This window comes from Dermacentor andersoni, chromosome 1, assembly GCF_023375885.2.
Source record: "Dermacentor andersoni chromosome 1, qqDerAnde1_hic_scaffold, whole genome shotgun sequence".
NCBI classification, from domain to species: domain Eukaryota; kingdom Metazoa; phylum Arthropoda; class Arachnida; order Ixodida; family Ixodidae; genus Dermacentor; species Dermacentor andersoni.
The window spans coordinates 27,417,773-27,436,465 of record NC_092814.1 but is presented as its reverse complement, the minus strand read 5'-3'; positions in this window follow the sequence as shown (position 1 = coordinate 27,436,465).

Genomic DNA, 18,693 nt, shown 5'->3' with positions numbered 1-18,693 from the left:
CGTATCGTGCAGACGTTTTCTAAAGCATTTGAGAGCAGTCTTCCCTGCAACGTAACTAAGGCAGTGAGGTACGTTTTCTGTGATCACCTTGCATGTGCAAGTGTTACAGGCAACGCTATCAGCTGTTCAGAGTAGAAGTGGGTGAGATTTTGTGAGAGTCACTTTCAAGCAGACGAGAGGAAAACATTCACGGCGCATCCAAAAAGCCTGGATAAATCGAAGTCCGCAACTCATTAGAGTTCAAAGTAATGCACGTCGGCAAGGCGCTCCGTTTTCCCTGGTGAAAAGACTTGCATGCATGCACGCCTGTGCTAAAACGGCAGTGCATGTAGTGCAGGCTCTGGAGGCAATGAATGCTCATTTAACCATAAGCACGGAAACCGCGTGCGTGTGACAATATGGCCTTGTTTAATCGTCATCTTCACCCCTTGACCATTCATTACCCATCTCCCCTGTCCCTACACCGCCATTTTCCCCCTTTGCTCAGTAGCACTTCAGAATCATGTTCTTCAGGCAGACCTAACCTCCTCCCCGCCCCCTTTCATAATTGAAGTGCGTCTCTTTTTCTATGATGTCACGTACGCACTTGTGCACGCTAGGCTTTTCTCTTCTTTCATAATATTCTTTCTGATCCCTCTTTTTGCAGGGTAGCGGTGTAACCAAAAAACTGTATGAAATGTTCGCACCTGATACTCCTTTCTATTGCGCCAGTCCCGTCATAAAATTGTATAAAACCATCTGAATACGCACCAGAAAGAAGGCACACCACAGCATGAAAATTCGAAACAGAAAACTCCAAGGGTGACGCTCTTCGGTATTTTTTTTAGTTAGTTATTCGTGATTGGAACTGTCTTCCACAAGATGTGTCCATTATGTCAGTTTATTACTGTTTTACATATTAAGTGCCCAATTTACATATTTAGTTATCATTCAATGCATATGCATTCGTCCCTCCAGGACTGTGAGCGTGATGCATCTAGCTAAGAAAAATAAATAAGTAAAAAGATTATTCGGATCCCACGCACTGTGGGAATCGATGTAAGCGAAGCTTTCTGTGCTGTTTGCTTTGATTGACGACAATTAGCGGTGACGTTGACAGCGAATCTTTAAGTTCTTCAGAGTTTAGCGAAATACGCGAGTGATAAATTGACGATAAACGTTACCTTGCGCGCACCACTTGTGTTTGTCATACGTAGTACACTTATCACATAGCAAGACGTTGACATAGCTTGAGGCGTTGTTGTGCGCCGTTGTTCATGACCTCTAAGAAGGTTGAGCATTGCCATTGCCTCCCATGGCATATCGAACTGCGGCAGAAGTGTTAAAATTTGATTGAATTATGAGGATTTACGTTCCAAAACCACAATGAGGTTATGAGGCACGCCATAGTGGCGAACTCCGGAATAATTCTGACACCTTGGTGTTCATTAACGTGCACCTAAATCTAAGTGCACGAGCGTTCTTGTGCTTCGCTCCAGTCGAAATGGGGCCGCCGCGGCGGCACAGAAGTTTTGATTTGACGTGCGACCGCTTCCTTAGGGTCGCCTAGACCCTACGGTTCTTTAATGCGGCTTTGCGTCTGCACGCCCTATGCCAGTTGTCCTGTAGTTGTCCGCTTTACAAATTTTCGTGGTGCTTATTTTTCAGGAATAGCAGAAACGTACCGCACTGTACCTTCAGTTTCCCCGCAAGCGCTGTCGTGTCTTTAGTAGTAGCGTTTCCTTGCCTTCTCACGTCGCATTTTCCCTGTCCCGCCTTTCCCCCCTTGTATGGGAACTGCGAGCGATTAGTGGCAAGGCTGTTATTAACTTGTTTCGCGACTACGTTGGTTCTACCCTTTGTCTGCCTTCCCTCCCCGGCTCCCTCTACCATCGTGTCTACCTCCCCTCTAGACTTGCACGTTAGTAGAAGGGTAATCGCTGCAATTTCTGCACTGCTTTTGCGGGTTTTACGAATAGTTACAGCTTTCACGAGGCTAATGTGACGACGCCTAGGGAGCTCCAGAGGGCATTGTGCACCTTCGATGCTGTGCAAAGGTTCAAAAGAGTTTCTCGCGTCGCCTTTCCTGTCTGTCACGCTCCTTCCATGTATATACTGTGAACTACCCCCGACGTGGCGTGCAAGACGGCCACAGTAGCAGCAGCAGCAATGGGAAAGTCGAAGGAAGAGGCAAAGAAAGCTTCACTTTAAAGAAAGCCGTGGTAGGTCCCCTGCTTTAACGTGGACGTAAATTTTAAAGGGAAACTGGTCCGTGTTGGATGCAAAACAAATACTTAAATAGAGACACGTTACACATGCGGCAGCTACCAAACATTTCTGTTGCAAGAAGCAGTTCGGCTGAGCCGAGCACTGGGGAAACTTCTCCGTCTCGGTTTAATGCTAACGGTAGCGGCCTTTTCGTCATAACTGCATGGTTTGCACCGAACTGCGGGGAGGAAAAAGTTCAAGGCAATAAAATAAATAAAAAAACAAGGAGAGAAGAAGAAAGAAGCGTTGCAGTAGAATATGGCCGCCGGATGCATCCGCTGAAACTCCACTAAGAAGAAGCGCGCTCTGCGCCTGACAAGTACGCGACAGAGCTTTTAGTAGAAATACAAAGCACAAAAACGCAACCGAGAGGCCGGGTAGCAAGGCACTTGCGGTGGCTGCGCCGAGTGCCACGAGGAGTGGCGGTGCCCGAGTCCTTTCGCGGTATATGCACCGTCATTTCAAAACGTCGTACAAGTTTATCGTCTCAGCCATCTGTATATATTGAACTAATGCGGCACGCCGCTGGCTCAAAGAAGACTGTTGAAGCGTTGCAAGCAACGGCAGCCTTCAGAATAGAAAGAGAGCAGTGCATATTTTATAGATGTGACGCATTGACCAGGCAAAGTAGGTAGAAAGTTTTATAGAAAGCACGCCCACTTTTGTACACTGAAACCGCCGACAATATAAAGGTTTCGATATGAATCAGCTGCGTCAAACGTAGGTTTGAAGCAATTGTAACAGCAGCCGAAGGCTTCTGTTAGAAACTCTTCGAAATATTGCAGCACTTCACAAGTGGAGACTCTGTGAGCGAACAAGAAGCGCACTACCGCAGTAAGCTCAACGAAATCCGAAGACGAGGCAGGTATCCTCCTAGATGTTGCGGAAAGCTTTTGAACATGAAGTTTCTTTATTGGAATATCGTGTTACACATAAACAATACACCGAATAAGTATACCGCAATAGGAGGTCTCAGTTTAAAAGCTGTCAGGGACCCTAATACAAAATCGTGATGCATTCCGACATGCAGCAGTCTGTTCTTTAGGAAACTTATACATCGTTTCAAACATAATATATTGCATACAACGAAGCAGAGACTACACAAAAACTACACTGCAAGTACAGCTGCAATCGTATTGCTCAAAAACGCCACCGCAGCAGTAGCTCTGGAACCACACGGTCAATTGGTTACCTTTAAAGTCGCTGGTTGTGATTCTAACAGCTGAGAACAAAGCACTATCGAAAATTCTGCATTTTTTGCAGAGTGAAATTCTGCAGAGTGAACTTTTGAGGGCACTCAAAACTATAAATATATGTAGATGGAGAGAGCTTGCCAGAAATTAGACAGATTTAGTTGGGCGTCCGCAACAGTTCTGCGTACGCAGGAAACACGCGGAGGCGACAGCGCGCATGCGCAATACGCAGGAGCACGCGCATTTGCTGCGGCCTCTGCGGGCTTTGCCGGACGTTCTCGCGTGTTCACGCACGTTCACGAGGCACATTTTTCGAAAGGGCTCTTGCCGAAGATCCTTCTAGCCACCATACCGAAGATGTGATTCCGGCTTGTGGTTTGACTTAGTGGCGGCTGATATTAGCTACACAGTTTCAGAAGCTGGCATATGGCAGTGCTGATTAGCGCACTACCGGCTCCTGCGCGTACAACTCAGCAATTGCCTGCTCAACTTTCGAGTCCGGCCAACTATAGCCGTTTCATGCGCTACACACGACCTCGCGGCTGCGTACGCGGGTGGTTGCGGACGCCCAACTAAAGCTGCCTATTATTTATGCGACGATGCGTGCGGCGTCCGCACAGCACGCGCTAGACACATGGTGCGATTTTGCGTGCGATCCATCGTACGACCATTCGCATCAATAGGTTCTCAACCGGTTCCGACGTGCGTGCGACCAACTTCCTGGATGTGGTCCCGTGTCGCCCTTGCGTGTACGTGATGTCCTCGTGACAGACACGGCGGGGCGGGGCCGGTGAGCAAGATTGTCCCCGCTCCGATCATCCCGGTGCTTTTAAATGCATGAGCATTTGTATACTTACCCAACGAGGAAAACCGTCCGTCCGTCCGTACCTCTAAAGGAGTACTGACACAAAATTTCGAAATCGAGTTAACCTGTCAGATCGATTTACGTGGGCACACACACATCGTCTGCAAAATATAAACTTAGCTAATATAATATAAATATAGCTTAGAACATATCTAAAATCAATCTTAAAGTACGTGCGCGCAGCCAACCGCAAAACGCAGCACCTCGCGACATCGACATCAAGGAACGATTGTAAACAACCGAGAAAACGCTGCGTCACGAGTTTGCGCTGCCGTAGGGAGAGCCCGGCGAGCAAAGTTCTCACCACTCCGATCGTCCCGATATCCTTTCTCTCTCTCTCTCTCTCTCTCTCTGGTTATGACGCTGACCTCTTTCGTCGCTGGTAGCGTTACAAAAATTGGCTATAATTTGTTTCTGGCACGAAATAACTCATAAAGTGACCTCGAAAGTTTGGGTGTTATAAAACGTTGCGCGAAATAGTAAAGCATTGGCGTGATTTTGACTCGCAAGCGGTCAGCGCAACCGCCGCAGCAATAGTCTCTGTGAAGCGGCCGCCTGACTAATGTGTTTTCTCGACGACGAAGTTACTCAGTGCTAGAACGCACCTGTCCCAGCTAGCCAGTTTTCGTCAAATTTTCATCAGTCCCTGGGGCGCTTTCCGCGTCCTGGCTTGAGGCTATGGACGCGGAACGTTCCGTAGACTCGTGCTGCCAGAAGTCTGCAACCGCAAGCTTTTCTATGAGTCAAGGCGCCTAGTCAACCACCAGTGAACGCTCAAAAGAGACTCCTACTCCTGTGGCCATGGATGCAGAGCCTATTGCCGGCCCGTCTGGCCAGAGCACTACATTGACAAGTTCCTCAAGGAAACGAGGCACCTGGTCCAGCACCAGCGAAGACGCAGAGGTCTACTCAATTACAGGTGACGACTCATCCGATGACAGCTTCGCGTCGGTGAGGAGCCGAAGGGCTAAAAGGAGGCTTATCAAGGCGTCGTCACCAGCGAGTACGTCAACCATGCAGGCAGGCAGTGAACGCTGGCCGCAGACCATCCTCTTCATGCCAGTGCATTCTTCCGTCAACCTTCGAGTATTGAACAGGCAAGCTCTCTCTGTTTTTCTTGAGGGAAAGGCGCCAAACGAAATCAAGGAAGTCCGGCTGAACACACGAAAGAATGTTCTAGCTGTCGACACAACCCGTGGAACCACGCTAGAGACACTACGAAGATAACAGATTTGGGCAACATAAAAGTACGACCAGTCATACCTATGGATGAGGCCTGCACTGCAGGTGTGATCTACGATGTTGACTTGGCAATTTCGAACTCGGACCTGCCAATTCTGATCAAACCGGCATACGAAGTGGTGGTCATCACGCACGTATGCCGACTCGGCAACAGCCGTTGTGTGAAGATAGTGTTCAAGGGGGATTCCTTCCCTTCGCACGTAAAGGTCGGTCACTTCCGACATGTCGCACGGCGGTTTGTCCCAAAGCCGCTTCAATGCCCAAAGCCGCTTCAAGATCGGGCATGTTAAGGGCACCTGCGCAAACTCCACAATGTGCCCCCGGTGCGCGGAGTCACACACGGTAGATGTCTGCCATGCAACAAACTTTGGGTGCGGCAACTGTGAAGGCAGCCGTGAAGCGACATCTAAAGAATGTCCAAGAATCAAAAAAGAGTTCGAAGTTCTGAAGCAAATGGTCAGGGATAACTCAACCCATAGAGAAGCCTCAGAAAAGATCCGGCGTCGACGTCGCCATCGACGGAAACGCTCAAGACAGGGTGGAGTTCGTGCACCGCTTGCGCCAACGCCATCATACTCAAATAGAACGCCCGAGAGCACAATGAGGCCTCAGACGGAAAAGCTGCCCCTGTGGAAGAGTGGCCGGCGCTCGCAAGCTCTCAATCTTCTAAAGAGCATCCACGCTTGATGCTCCCATCGAAGCCCGCTTCTGTTGGTGAGGCTTCAGCAGTCGACTGCCAAATGATTCCGGTGCTGCGATCCATTGTGAATGTAATCAGGGCCATGCTGACAAGCATTGACACTCCATCTGCTCCAAGTGGGCTACAAGTGCTCGACGCGCTGAGCCCCGTCCTAGCAAGCCTTGAGTGAAGCCATGACTGACAATCACCAGTCATTTCGTAAGGAGGTCAGAGAAGCGTCGATCCTTCAGTGGAATGCGAGAGGTCTAAGATCTCGCATCGCCGATTTTCGTCAATTTGTTCTCACTAACCGATTTCCAATCATTGTCATCTGTGAGCCAAGATTATCACATCCAATAAGACTATCCGGCTACGAGACAATATTCTCATCAAGCGACATCGAAATTTCCAAGGTTGTCGTGTTTATTCGCCGTGAACTCACTTACGTCGTCCAACCGATGCAACGTCATGACGGTAATCAGTACGTGTGCGCGACTGTTAAAAATAAGACAGTCACCTTTGCACTCTTGGAGGTGTATCTGCCTCCATCAAGTCGATTTGACACCAAAAGACTAGGAGTCGTCGTAAAAACACAACCTGGTCCATGGATTATGACCGCGGACTGCCACGCACACCATACCATTTGGGGAAGCTCAAAGGTTAACGCGACGGGACGACGACTAGCTTCATTAGTTCCCAACAATGATCTCTACCCGCTGAATGACGCGAGTCCAACGTTTCTGCGGGGAATAACGTACAGCAGCTACCTCGATTTGACTTTCGTCTCCCACTGCCTCGCCACACAGGTTAAGTGGTTTTTGGACATTGAAACGCACGGAAGTGACCCCATCCCCACTTACCTCAAGATCAAGGGAATGTCTAACACGTATACGTCCACCACGATACGAAGAACTGTCTTTAAATCCCAGATTGAGGACGCTTGTCACAAAGGCCTCTCTTGTGGACTTCAACAAACTATCAAGAAAACGGCACAGACAGCCACGCGCACACTCACGTGTTCTCCAAGGTATTCTGAATTCGACCTGGAATTGGAGCGGCTTCGTGCGATTCGCCGTCGTGCTGAAAGAAGACATCGACGCACTAAGTCAATTCAGGATCTAAGAACAGCCCGGCGAATGCAAAAGAAGATACAACGCCGCATAGATAAACTAGAGGCTCAGCGGTGGTCGAAATTTTGTGCGTCGCTAGATCCCCGCAAACCGCGATCTCAAATATGGAGAACTGTGCGAGGTCTACGTTCTCTTCCGGAACAGCACTTCCCGTTTAAGGTCCAAGCACTATTCCAGCGCCAACAAGACATTGATTTAGCGGAAGACTTCTGTGCTATGATTGAGGGCCAGCCAACTCGCACAGGTTCTCTTACATTGAACCGTATTCCAGATTCACGAGATTCACGCAGGGATCTGCCTTTCACGACGCAAGAGCTTGACGCGGCGCTCGCCCTATGTAATCGGTTGTCGTCGCCTTGTCCGGAGGAGATATCTTACCGTATGCTATGTCACCTTGGTGAACGGGCACGAAGTGCGCTCCTTAATATCGATAACGAGTCCTGGCAGGAGGGCAAAGTTTTTCAATATTGGAAGATCAGCCGCCTGGTACCGCTTCTTAAGCCTGGCAAGTCTCCCTTAGAGATTACTTCATACCGACCAATTGCGCTGGCAAGTTGCGTTGGGAAGGTAATGGAGCGAATGATCCTCGCCAGACTTCAGTGGTACCTTGAACATTACAAAATCTACATGGACGCCATGGCTGGTTTTCGACGTCACCGATGTTCTATCGACAACGTTATCGATCTGGTAACCTATGTTCAACACCAAAAGACGTGTAAGAGTTTATCTGTCGCAATGTTCTTAGATATAAAGGGAGCCTACGACAACGGTCTTCATGACGTCATACTTGAAGCATTGTAATCGGTGGGCCTACGCGGTCCATTATATTGTTGGACACGCAGTTATTTACATAGGCGGTCTCTATTTCTTAACACTGAAGCTGGCCCAACCTCGCAATATTACACGCACCATGGAGTTCCACAAGGCGGTGTCTTGAGTCCCACGCTTTTCAACCTTGTACTCACTGGTCTCGTGGAACGACTTCCGAACACAATTAAAAGAACAATGTATGCCGACGACATCTGCGTCTGGGCATCTGGTGCGACACGGCCGCAAGTACGCGCCAGGCTTCAAAAAGCTGCCACGTCACCATCGGCGTACTTAAATGAACAAGGCCTCAAGATCTCGCCAGAAAAATGCGCATTGGTCGCGTTTAGCTGAAAGCCAATGAGATCATACGATGTTTCTATCGACGGTGAAAGCATACCTCATGTCAGGACGCACCGATTCTTAGGCGTAATCATTGATCGTGACCTCTGCTGGAGTCCTCATGTGGTCTATCTAAAGAAGAGCCTGGTGGATATTTCTAATGTGCTTAAGTTTCTTGGAGGAAAAGTCTGGGGTACTTCAGTACATGCAATGATGCAACTGTACAGGACGCTCTTTCTTGGGTATTTGCGATACAGCTTGCCTGTGCTGACCAACACCTGCAGAAGTAATATCCGTACACTCGAAAGCGTCCAAGCCCAGGCACTTAGAGCGTGTCTTGGACTGCGGCGGTGCTCGTCAACAGCTGAAACAATTGCCATTGCACACGATTTCCCAGCCAAGACCCATATAGTCATGTAAGCGCTCAGAGAAAACGTAAGACACCTTACTCGAGCCCCTGCCCATCATCTAGCCTCACTGCCAGAGGATCGACCACGTGCTTCCTTTTGTGAAACAGTCCTGCCCTATCGTACATATCTTCCATCAGGTTATACAGCTCCAGCGAAAGTTCCGTTTCCACCATGGTGCTTGGCTCAAGCAAAGGTTCGACTAATGGTACCAGGAATACGAACAAAAGCCCAACTCTCGTCTCCAGCACTCAAGCAGCTTTCACTGCTCTTGCTGTACGAGACGTACAACGAGCATCATCATCTATATACTGACGCTTCAACCACGGTGAATGGGTCTGAAGGATCGGTGATCTTTCCTACAAACCCTCCACCATAAAGATTCGACTATCTCACCAGACTACATCGACTGGCGCGGAGCTTGCTGCTATTCGCTGTGCACTTCGTGTAATTTCTGAAGAACTACCCAAGAAATGGAGCGTGTTCAGTGACTCCAAGGCTGCTCTTCATTGTTTGGTTTCTGCCTTACGCCGAGGGCCCCACGAACAAGTAGTTCTAGAAATCAGACTGCTGCTTCACCACCTCGTCGAGCAAAGACACGACATCACGTTACAGTGGATGCCAAGCCACTGTGGCATAATGGGCAATGAACATGCCGACGCAGCAGCACGATCTGCACATGAGGAAGGCTTGCAAGACTCCATTCCATTCTCAAGAACAGACGCTGCAATGAAAATTCGTGTGCTTGCAAATGAAGCCATCAAAACTTTATGGAACACACCAAGCTTGAAGCATACACGTCTACACTGACTGGACCCATCCCTTCGACTTCGACCCCCATATGGACTCTCTCGACTCGAAACAGCAGTACTTTGCCGACTGTGGCTTGGTGTCGCCTACACAAGATATTTTGCCTTCCGAGTCGGTATGGACAACAGCACGGCTTGCAGTCACTGCGGCGGCGAGGAGACTATCGAACACGTACTTTGCCAGTGCCCTCAATACAGCGCGCACCGGCTGTCACTAGCGACCGCGTTGGCACGCCTTGACGACAGGCCACTTTCAGAACAGTCAGTTTTTGAATTCCGACATGAACTTTCGTCGCAGCGAAAGTCGGTCAAGGCTTTGTTGACCTTTTTACGTGACAGTGGCCTATTAGAAAGACTATAGTGACCCCATTCCATCCCTCTTCATGTTTTTTTTTCTCACGCTTTTATTTTTGTCGCGCTCTTCTTTCCGTCTTTACTTTCCCTTTCCCGTCCCTTACTGCAGGGTAGCAAACCGGAGGTTTTAACTCTGGTTAACTTCCCTGCCTTTCTCTTATTTGCATCTCTCTCTCTCTCATCGCTACCGATGGCGTCAGGAAAACAAATTGTATTGTCACTTATGAGTGACAAATGTGCAGACGTTGATTGTGTTGACGAATATAGGTGCTTTATTACGATCTGCGGACGGATCGCAAGGGCTGTGGGGCTCCGATCCGACGGCCAACGAGCTGGGCCTGCACTGTCTCCCAGTGATCGCAAGCTCGCCTGGCTTGCTCGTTCGCTACCGTCGGCGTCGATAAAATGAGATGCATTGCATTTTAAGTGCGACATAATTGTGTACCCGTTTTGCTGACCACCATAGGCGCTTCATTGCGAGCTGCATGCAATCTAGTGACTGTTCATTTCGAGTCTTCGATTTAGGTCGGCAATTTCTTTATTTAAAAATTAGCAGAAATAGCAAATTTTCAGAAAACGAAACTATCAAGTTTACAACTCTGTAACTCAGCAATGAAAAATCATATCACAATTATGTGCATTGCATCTAATAGTACATCTAAAGAGGACAAAATTAATATGTGACAGATGAATCTCAAGAAATATAGTAATACGGAAATACAGCTTTTGCAGAACCCTTGTACACAACGTAACGAATTCGTGTAAGATAGAAATTGACCTGTTGAATGTGGCCGCTTTGAATGATCTAATAGATGCCATTTACAGAACCACGATATATTTCTTGATGCAGAGCTAATTATTTGTAAACTTCGTGCTTCTATGTTGTTCGAACTTTTGAATTTTTGAAAATTCTTTGAACAAAAATCAGGCACTAAATCGAAATCCCGCTCCCAACAGTCACGATAATTTACTTTTCTCTCTGAAATGCAACAAATTTCATTAAAATCGATCCAGGGGTTATCTCAGAAACGTGTTTCTGCGTTTTACATGTATTTGAATAGGTCGCGTCGGAGTTGTGCCTGAGCTAAGAACTTTCATTTTTGAAGGAAGAGCTCGGCCCCCACTCGGCAGTTCAAATGTAGCACTGCGACACACCTCAGACAGGTGCGATGAAAGTGGCTTCATTGCCAGTAGTACCTTGTGCGAGGCAATTCTAACTCTCCACTTTTTCGATTAATGATTTAATCGACATTAATCGGTTGATGTAACATGAGCAAAAACATGAAATCAGGTGCTGTCGTACTGCTTCAAGAAAAGAGCACTACGAAGACGCGGACCACAAGAGGAACATGTACGACGGACAAGGCGCTACTTCCAACTAAATGTTTTTTTTTTTGAAGAAACAGGCTTTTAAATAGATACAACCTAGAATGGCCCATCGTGACATCCCGACCTCCCTATCTTTTCTTCAAGTATGCGAAACCAACTCGGCCACATCAAGCTTCTGCTGTCGTACTGCTGCATTCATTTCCCTCAGGCACTGCACATGACGGTCACCACCCTTGTTCGGCCAATATTCTTAGCACAACATACTGTTTGCTGAGCCACCCGAGTGTGAAGCCACCTGCTCGTACATTAGTGAAGGTTCACCTATACTCACGGACAAGTTTCTGTGGCAACGAAAGGAAAACTACAGAGTCAAAGCGCGCAAAAGTGAGAGCCCTTCCGAAAAGAATCTCGCGTTTTCATCCACGTTCGTTTAAGTTGGAGAAGAGAACACACAAACACCTTATTAGCAACAGTTAAATGAGACACACCACTGAGTGTAAAAGTTTACTTATTTTGCGGCTTTTCCCATCCACGTCTTGGGAACGCGAAACCGTCGCACGTGGAAGCGGCGTCGATTCAGCTTCTTCTCCGAGCAACCAAAAGCACCGTCAAACGCTGGCGGACTACTTCGCTCGGTAACACACGTGCAGGAGCTCTGCCCCCGTACCTTTTCCTTCATAGCCACAGAAAGTTGTCCGCGTGTATATGTTTATGTAGATTACCGGCTAATTTTCATTGTTCCGACAGCGAGTTTCCTTGGTCATCGAGTAAGGTGCGTTCATTTTGCCTGCGAGGGCGACCCCACGCTCGGTATTCAGTAAACGAACGTTTACTAGAATTTATACGGCTGGACGATAAAACTGCTAAGCTTACTTCTTATACCTCTTTAATAATTTGCTATCGCAATCAATGCTTAGCCGTTCGGGCAAAGCTGCATTTTCTCGCCTACATGATTTTTGTTTTTCTTGCCTCGCCTACTGCCGCAACCCTTTGATCATGTGCCTCACTTCATATATAAGTATATAAATTCGTATCTGTCGCCGTAGCACAATTAGTAGTGACATGCTCACGTAATGCGCAGGTTGTATCTTGGGATCCCACTTGCGGCAGATATATTTTTGTCTACATTCATCTCTCTTTCTTGGTTCCTTTCCAGGTTTCAATTTCAACCACAGTAGTGGATTTTGTTTGTGATTTCCTTGGCTTCATTCTCTGTTCGCTTTTCATGGTCGTGATTAACATCATTCGAGCCCCTCGGGTTCTCTTTTGCGTATACATATATCGGGTGTCCCAGTTAACTTGGACCAAGATTAAAAAAGAAACAAGAGCTCTAGAGAAATCGTACCGACCGGATAGTAGCGGCTGTCGTGTGTACTTGCAGGCAGTATTTATTTCAACACGAAGTACTAAATAATTAATTGCTTTTAATTAGTGAACTTTTTAATTACTGCTTGAATCGCAAATAGGTCAATTACAAAGTTGTAGGGCACCTTAAATAACCTCTGAATCAAGAATTTATTTCGTGCTGAAGTGTTCCTGGTTGTTTTTTCCAAGAAAAAACAAAAGCCCACGAAATACGTGAAATATGAAATAGATGCGCGTCGCGCCGATACTCAAGCGCCTCCAAGCAACCTTTGAAAGATACACGGCTGCATTCGTTTATCGCCTCATTGTACAAGGCTTCGTCATGTAGGATGGCTCGAGAGGTTTCGCGATCTAATTGGCGTGGTGCGATAAGCGTCAGCATCTGCGGATGCATGAATGTTGTGCTCGATCATGAGGCACTCGGGATAGCTTTAACATTCGCGTATCATGAGACAAAGCTACAAAAGAAATTGAACCAATGTTTTAAAAAAACTGTGCGCAAAAGAGCACGAAAAAAGAAAAAAGGCAGCTCTCGGAAGATAAGAGCTACTCAGGGGTTTAATAACAAATAAACCAAAAGCACGTAAGGCGTCTCAGCCGCCCACGAAGGAACATCCAAAGGTGCAACTGGTTTAGCCATTTGCCCTTCCAGTCTCTCATCAATACTGTTGGCCGAAGGCCGTCACAGGATGGTTGCAAGACAGACGAAACAAGATAGCAGTGCTGCCGCACTCTAGAACAGTCCAAGTAAGGCATATACACAGGAATAAGGCATATACACAGGCATATACACGTAAAAAGAAAGAAAAAAGGTTAAACCTTACAGTTTTCTAAGCACTTGAAGCACAATAAGAAAAACATGTACGAAATTTTTTATACTTGTAGTTGAACATTTCTATTAGTCTTCGGATAGTAACAATTCTTTTACCGTCTTCTTAAAGTTTTGCTTTGAAATTCCAGAATTTAGCAGGTAAAATACCAAGGGGTAGTAGTTTAGAAGGTTAGGAAGTTCAACTGGTAGTTTTTGATCGCCTTATTTTGTTCTGCAACGTAGTTTTCCTATCACTTTTTCTGAGGTTATAGCTTGTCGTTCTGTCATGGTATTTGCTTTGGAAGGAACATTTGTCTTCCCAGAATTGCCGTGAAATTTCGAGGAATAATCTGTAAGTGTGAAGTGTTGATGCTGTTAATGTTTTATATTTGTTATAATATGGTTTAGTGGTATCAGTACGTCCTAAGTTACGTATTGCGCACAGTGCGCGGTTTTGGAGTGTTTGAATTGACCTTTAATTAGTTTGTGTAGTGGTTGACCAAACCAGGAAACAATAAGTTAATCGAGAATGTATAAGCGCGTTGTAAATATTGCGCTTCACATTTATCGGTAGCAAATATCGCAACCTGTTTATCACACCTACAGCACGAGCAATATTTTTCCTGAGAACATCTACGTGCGGTGACCAGGACATGTTTTCATGGAATATAATTCCTAAAAATCTGGCTGTTCGTGCCTGTTCGATGTTGACCTTCTGAAATTGGAGTGTTAGCTGAAAGCGGATTATTGTTCCTTTCGATTTAAACACTAGATACTTAGTTTTACTTATGTTTAATTGGTATTTATTTGCATTTAGCCACAAGCTTAGTTGCTGTAACCAGATGTTAGCTTGCTCAAAAAGATTTCCTTTTCTCTTCCTGAGAAGAACACGTTAGTATCATCCGCGTATATTATAATATTGGAACAGCCTTGAATATTGACAATATCATTAATATACAGTAAAAATAAAACAGGCCCTAAGACGGATCCTTGAGGCACTCCGTACTTAATGTGCTGAATTTCGGAACTCCACGTATTGTTGTGTGCTGTGTTCTAGAGGTGAGATAGCTTTTTATTAAGGATGATGCGACAGCATAAATTCCATAAAGAGGTAGCTTTTTCAAAAGGACATCACGTTGCACGCAATCGAAGGCCTTCATAAAATCGAGAAAGATACCTAGAGTTAGCATTCCGTTTTCTATGTTGTCAAGGATTTGTTCTTTTATTTCAAGTAAAGCGGTTTCTGAAGATTTAGTCTTGCAGAAACCATATTGCTCCTGAGCTATTATTTTATACGTGTTTAGAAACTCACAAAGTCTTCTATTAATTACATGCTCAGAAATTTTCGCGAAGACAGAAAGAACGAATATTGGCCTGTAGTTATTCATGTCGTTAACTAGGCCACTTTTATGAACGACAGTCACCCGGGCTAGCTTCACCTTATCTGGAAACACACCGTTAGAAAAAATTAAGTTGCAGATATGTGCAAGAGGCGTGCTTACAACTTCACTGACGGCTTTCAACGGCTTCACTTTTGTGTCATCTTCACCTGAAGCACAACTGTCTTTCAACGAAAAGATTATGGTCTGTATCTCGTGCTGCTCAGTAGGCCCCAAGAACACCGTAGAAGAACATCGATTTAATATATATTGTGTGCAAAAGACCAGTGTATCATTCTGTGAGGACGCACCAGCATCAATACAATGAGAATTGAAAGTATTTGCAACCTCAATATCTGACAGTTCACTATGTTGAAATTCAACTTTTTTTGCGATAGAGCCTTTGTTCGTTACCTCATTTGTTCGCTTTCTACGTGATATTTGAATTACCCATGATAGCAAAAAACTTGTTCGTGTAATATTTTTCTTTAGAGCGTTTCATATCAGAATTTAATTTGTTATGCTCAGATTTGAAAGACCGAAAGTCATCTTCGCTTCTGCTACTCAGAAAAATTTGGAAGAACTTGTTACGGCATTTTATCATGTTATAGAGGTCACGAGATATCCAAGGCTTGCTAGCTTTTTTGTGTTTTTAAACTTCTTAAGTGGAAAACATCTGTTGTATAAGAACGCGAAGGTAGATATAAAAACATCGTAAGCATTGCTTACATCAGTTTCCGCAGTCACTTCGTCGCACCGATAACCAGAGATAAATTCAACACATTTCTTAACATTTTGTTCTGAATAAATTCTTTTAAGCTTTCAGGGCATATATTGGATGGCTGTTTATGAGGTAGCAGACAGTATATAGGGAAGTGATCACTAAGATCGCACATCAGGACACCTGCTCTTACATATTCAGCAGAAAAACTCGTCACACAGAGGTCAAGCGTTGTCTGGCTTGTAGGTCTAATGAGAGTAGGCACGTTGATGACATTTGAGCACCCATATGATTCAAAAGTTTCCTGAATAAGCGTATATTCTAGGTTATCTGGGCAAGCATCTATGTTAAAATTGCCCATTAATTTTGTTTCGAGTTTAAGTTCAATGCTGAGTTCTAATAATTTTTCAGCAAATTCGAAAAATTTACACATGGATCCAGATGGCGGGCGGTACACGAGCGAAATCAAGGTGTTCATGCACTGAAGACCATTACATTCATAACATTTGTTAACAATCTTGAGCTCGGGAATTATACTATGCGACAAACCAGAACGAACATAAATAGCAATTCCGCCTCCTCGTTTTTTTCGTTCGATAAGCAGAGATGCAGTCATATCCATAAATAGAAGCACATTCATCCTCTGATGTAAACCACGTTTCACTAAAACGAAGCAAGTCAAAGCAGTGTTGCAATTCAGACAGATACAAACTTACTTCGTGAAACTTATTTCTTAAACTTCGCACATTGAAATGAAATATTCAAAGTGGACACTGGTTCTTTAATGACGCGACATCACGAGAAAATTGGAATTCCAGGGTTCCCATTGTGGTTTAGTGAACATAACGCATGTATTGATATCACGCATGCCTCCATCACTTCGAAGCTGTAAGACTGACCAGATCCTCCTCGCAGCGTATGACAACAGCTTGGTCGCCGCTCCTTTTTCGCACCAAAACTTTACCGTTTGAGTGCCAGACGTATGCGTATCCTGAGGTCTGGGCCTATTCCTTCGTCTTTGATAAAATAGCACGTGATAGCCGTGTCATATTTTCACAGAAAAACACGTGCCCATGGTCCTTTAGTTGCTTCTTGTTTGCAAGCCAGGAATCACGAAGTTCCTGGCGAACAAAACGAATAATGATCCCCCATGTTTTGCCTGGTTTAGCGGGAAGTCTGTGTATAGTCATAACATCACTCTTGTTCAATAGTGGAAGCTTAATTTGCATCGCTACTTCGTTTACCTCCATCATTAGGTCTTCGTTCTCGCTTTCCGGAATATACCGTGTATTTCAATATTTAACATACGGCTACGGCATTCAAGATTATCCAGATCCCGTTTGATTTGGGACAATTCACTGCTCGAATCTGCCTGTTCTAGTTGGTCAACTCTGTTTGACAATTGCGTGGTAACTTTCTCCTGAGCCTACAGCCTCGTCTGAAATTCATCGAATTTATCAGAAAAATGGTGCACAGACGATTCCAGTTCCACCAGTTTGATTGGCAGAACTAAAAGGGTACCTAGCTTGGTTTCGATTGCTAGAAGTCGAACTGCTATGTCTTTCTGCGGAGTTTGCCGCTTAACTTCAGCATCCGCCCCTTGCCCCACCGCCCGACATGTCTCACATTTCCATGCCTTATTTGAGATATCGCGCTTTCCAGTAAAAGCTTCTTCCGTTATACCAGAGCACGAACCAAAGTGAAATTTGAATTTGCACTCACAGCAAATCATGTACAAGCCATCGTCAGGCACCGCGGAGCGGCACACACAACAACGCGACATTTCAACAGGTACTAGTATCACTCGTAAATCTCAAGCAGCGTTGGCAGCAGCGGCTGGCACATACAAAATATAAATGATAGGAAACACCAACCTGTAAAATACAGAAGCAGAAATTCAGATTTTCTGCCCGTCTGCCGCCATCGCTGCTGCCAAGTGACGTTGCACGCCTCCTAGTTATTCGCAGTCACGTTGGTGTCACTGTTGGTGTTGATGTCACAGGCGATTGGCGGCCCTTGGAAACAACGCAGCAAATATGGCCCGGGATGTAGTACAAAAGTTCGTTGTTTCACAGGGTGAATCGAAGAGCCTGGCGCAGCATCAGGCCCTGTCGACGTTAACTGTAAAATGCAGAAGCAGAGATTCAGATTTCCTGCCCGTCTGCCGCCGCCATTGCTGCCAAATGTACCACAGCCGCTGGAATAATCATTCGTATTACAACCAGGAACATAAGTTAGATAAATCACCATTATTAAAGTAGTAGCTATGTACTTCTAGCCGAGGTAAAAACATTTTGTTAGTGTAGTTTCAAATTTATTTACACTGTCTACTGTTAGTAATTCATGTGGCAGCGCGTTCCATTACTCTATTGTTCTGGGGGAAAACGAGTACTTATGTGCATCTATTCGAGCTGAAATGGGTTGAATTTGCTCTTAGTTGCTGCTTCGTACTGTTTGAGACAGACGCTGTTTTATGTACTGCTATGTATTAAGGTTAAACCAGTTATGGCGAATCAGACAAAGAAATTTTAGTCTAGCTATCCTGCATTCTGAAAGTGGGGGTAGGCTGAGCTTCCTGAGCAGTTCCGTTACGGAGTCGGTTGAACGATATTTTGACAAGATGAACCTTGCCGCTATTCTTTGAAGTTTTTTAATTCTATCTACCAGATTTTTTTAAACGGATCCCACACGACGCTCGCGTGCTCTATGTGGGAAGAACAAGCGCTAAATATGCAGCTAATTTAGTTTGTTGAGGGGCAAGTTTTAACTTTCGCCTCAAGTACCAGAGCTTTCTTCCAGCTGATGAGCATATGTTGTTTATGTGTGCTTTCCAGTTGAGGTCACTCGATATGGTAATTCCAAGGTACTTAATGTCATTTTCACGGCTTATGACCTTACCATCTATCTCATAATCGAAGGAGTGTATATTTTTATCTTGTTGGTTACCCTTATATGTATAGTGCCGATGTAGTTTATTTTCATTTTCCACTTATTGCACCATGTCACTAATACC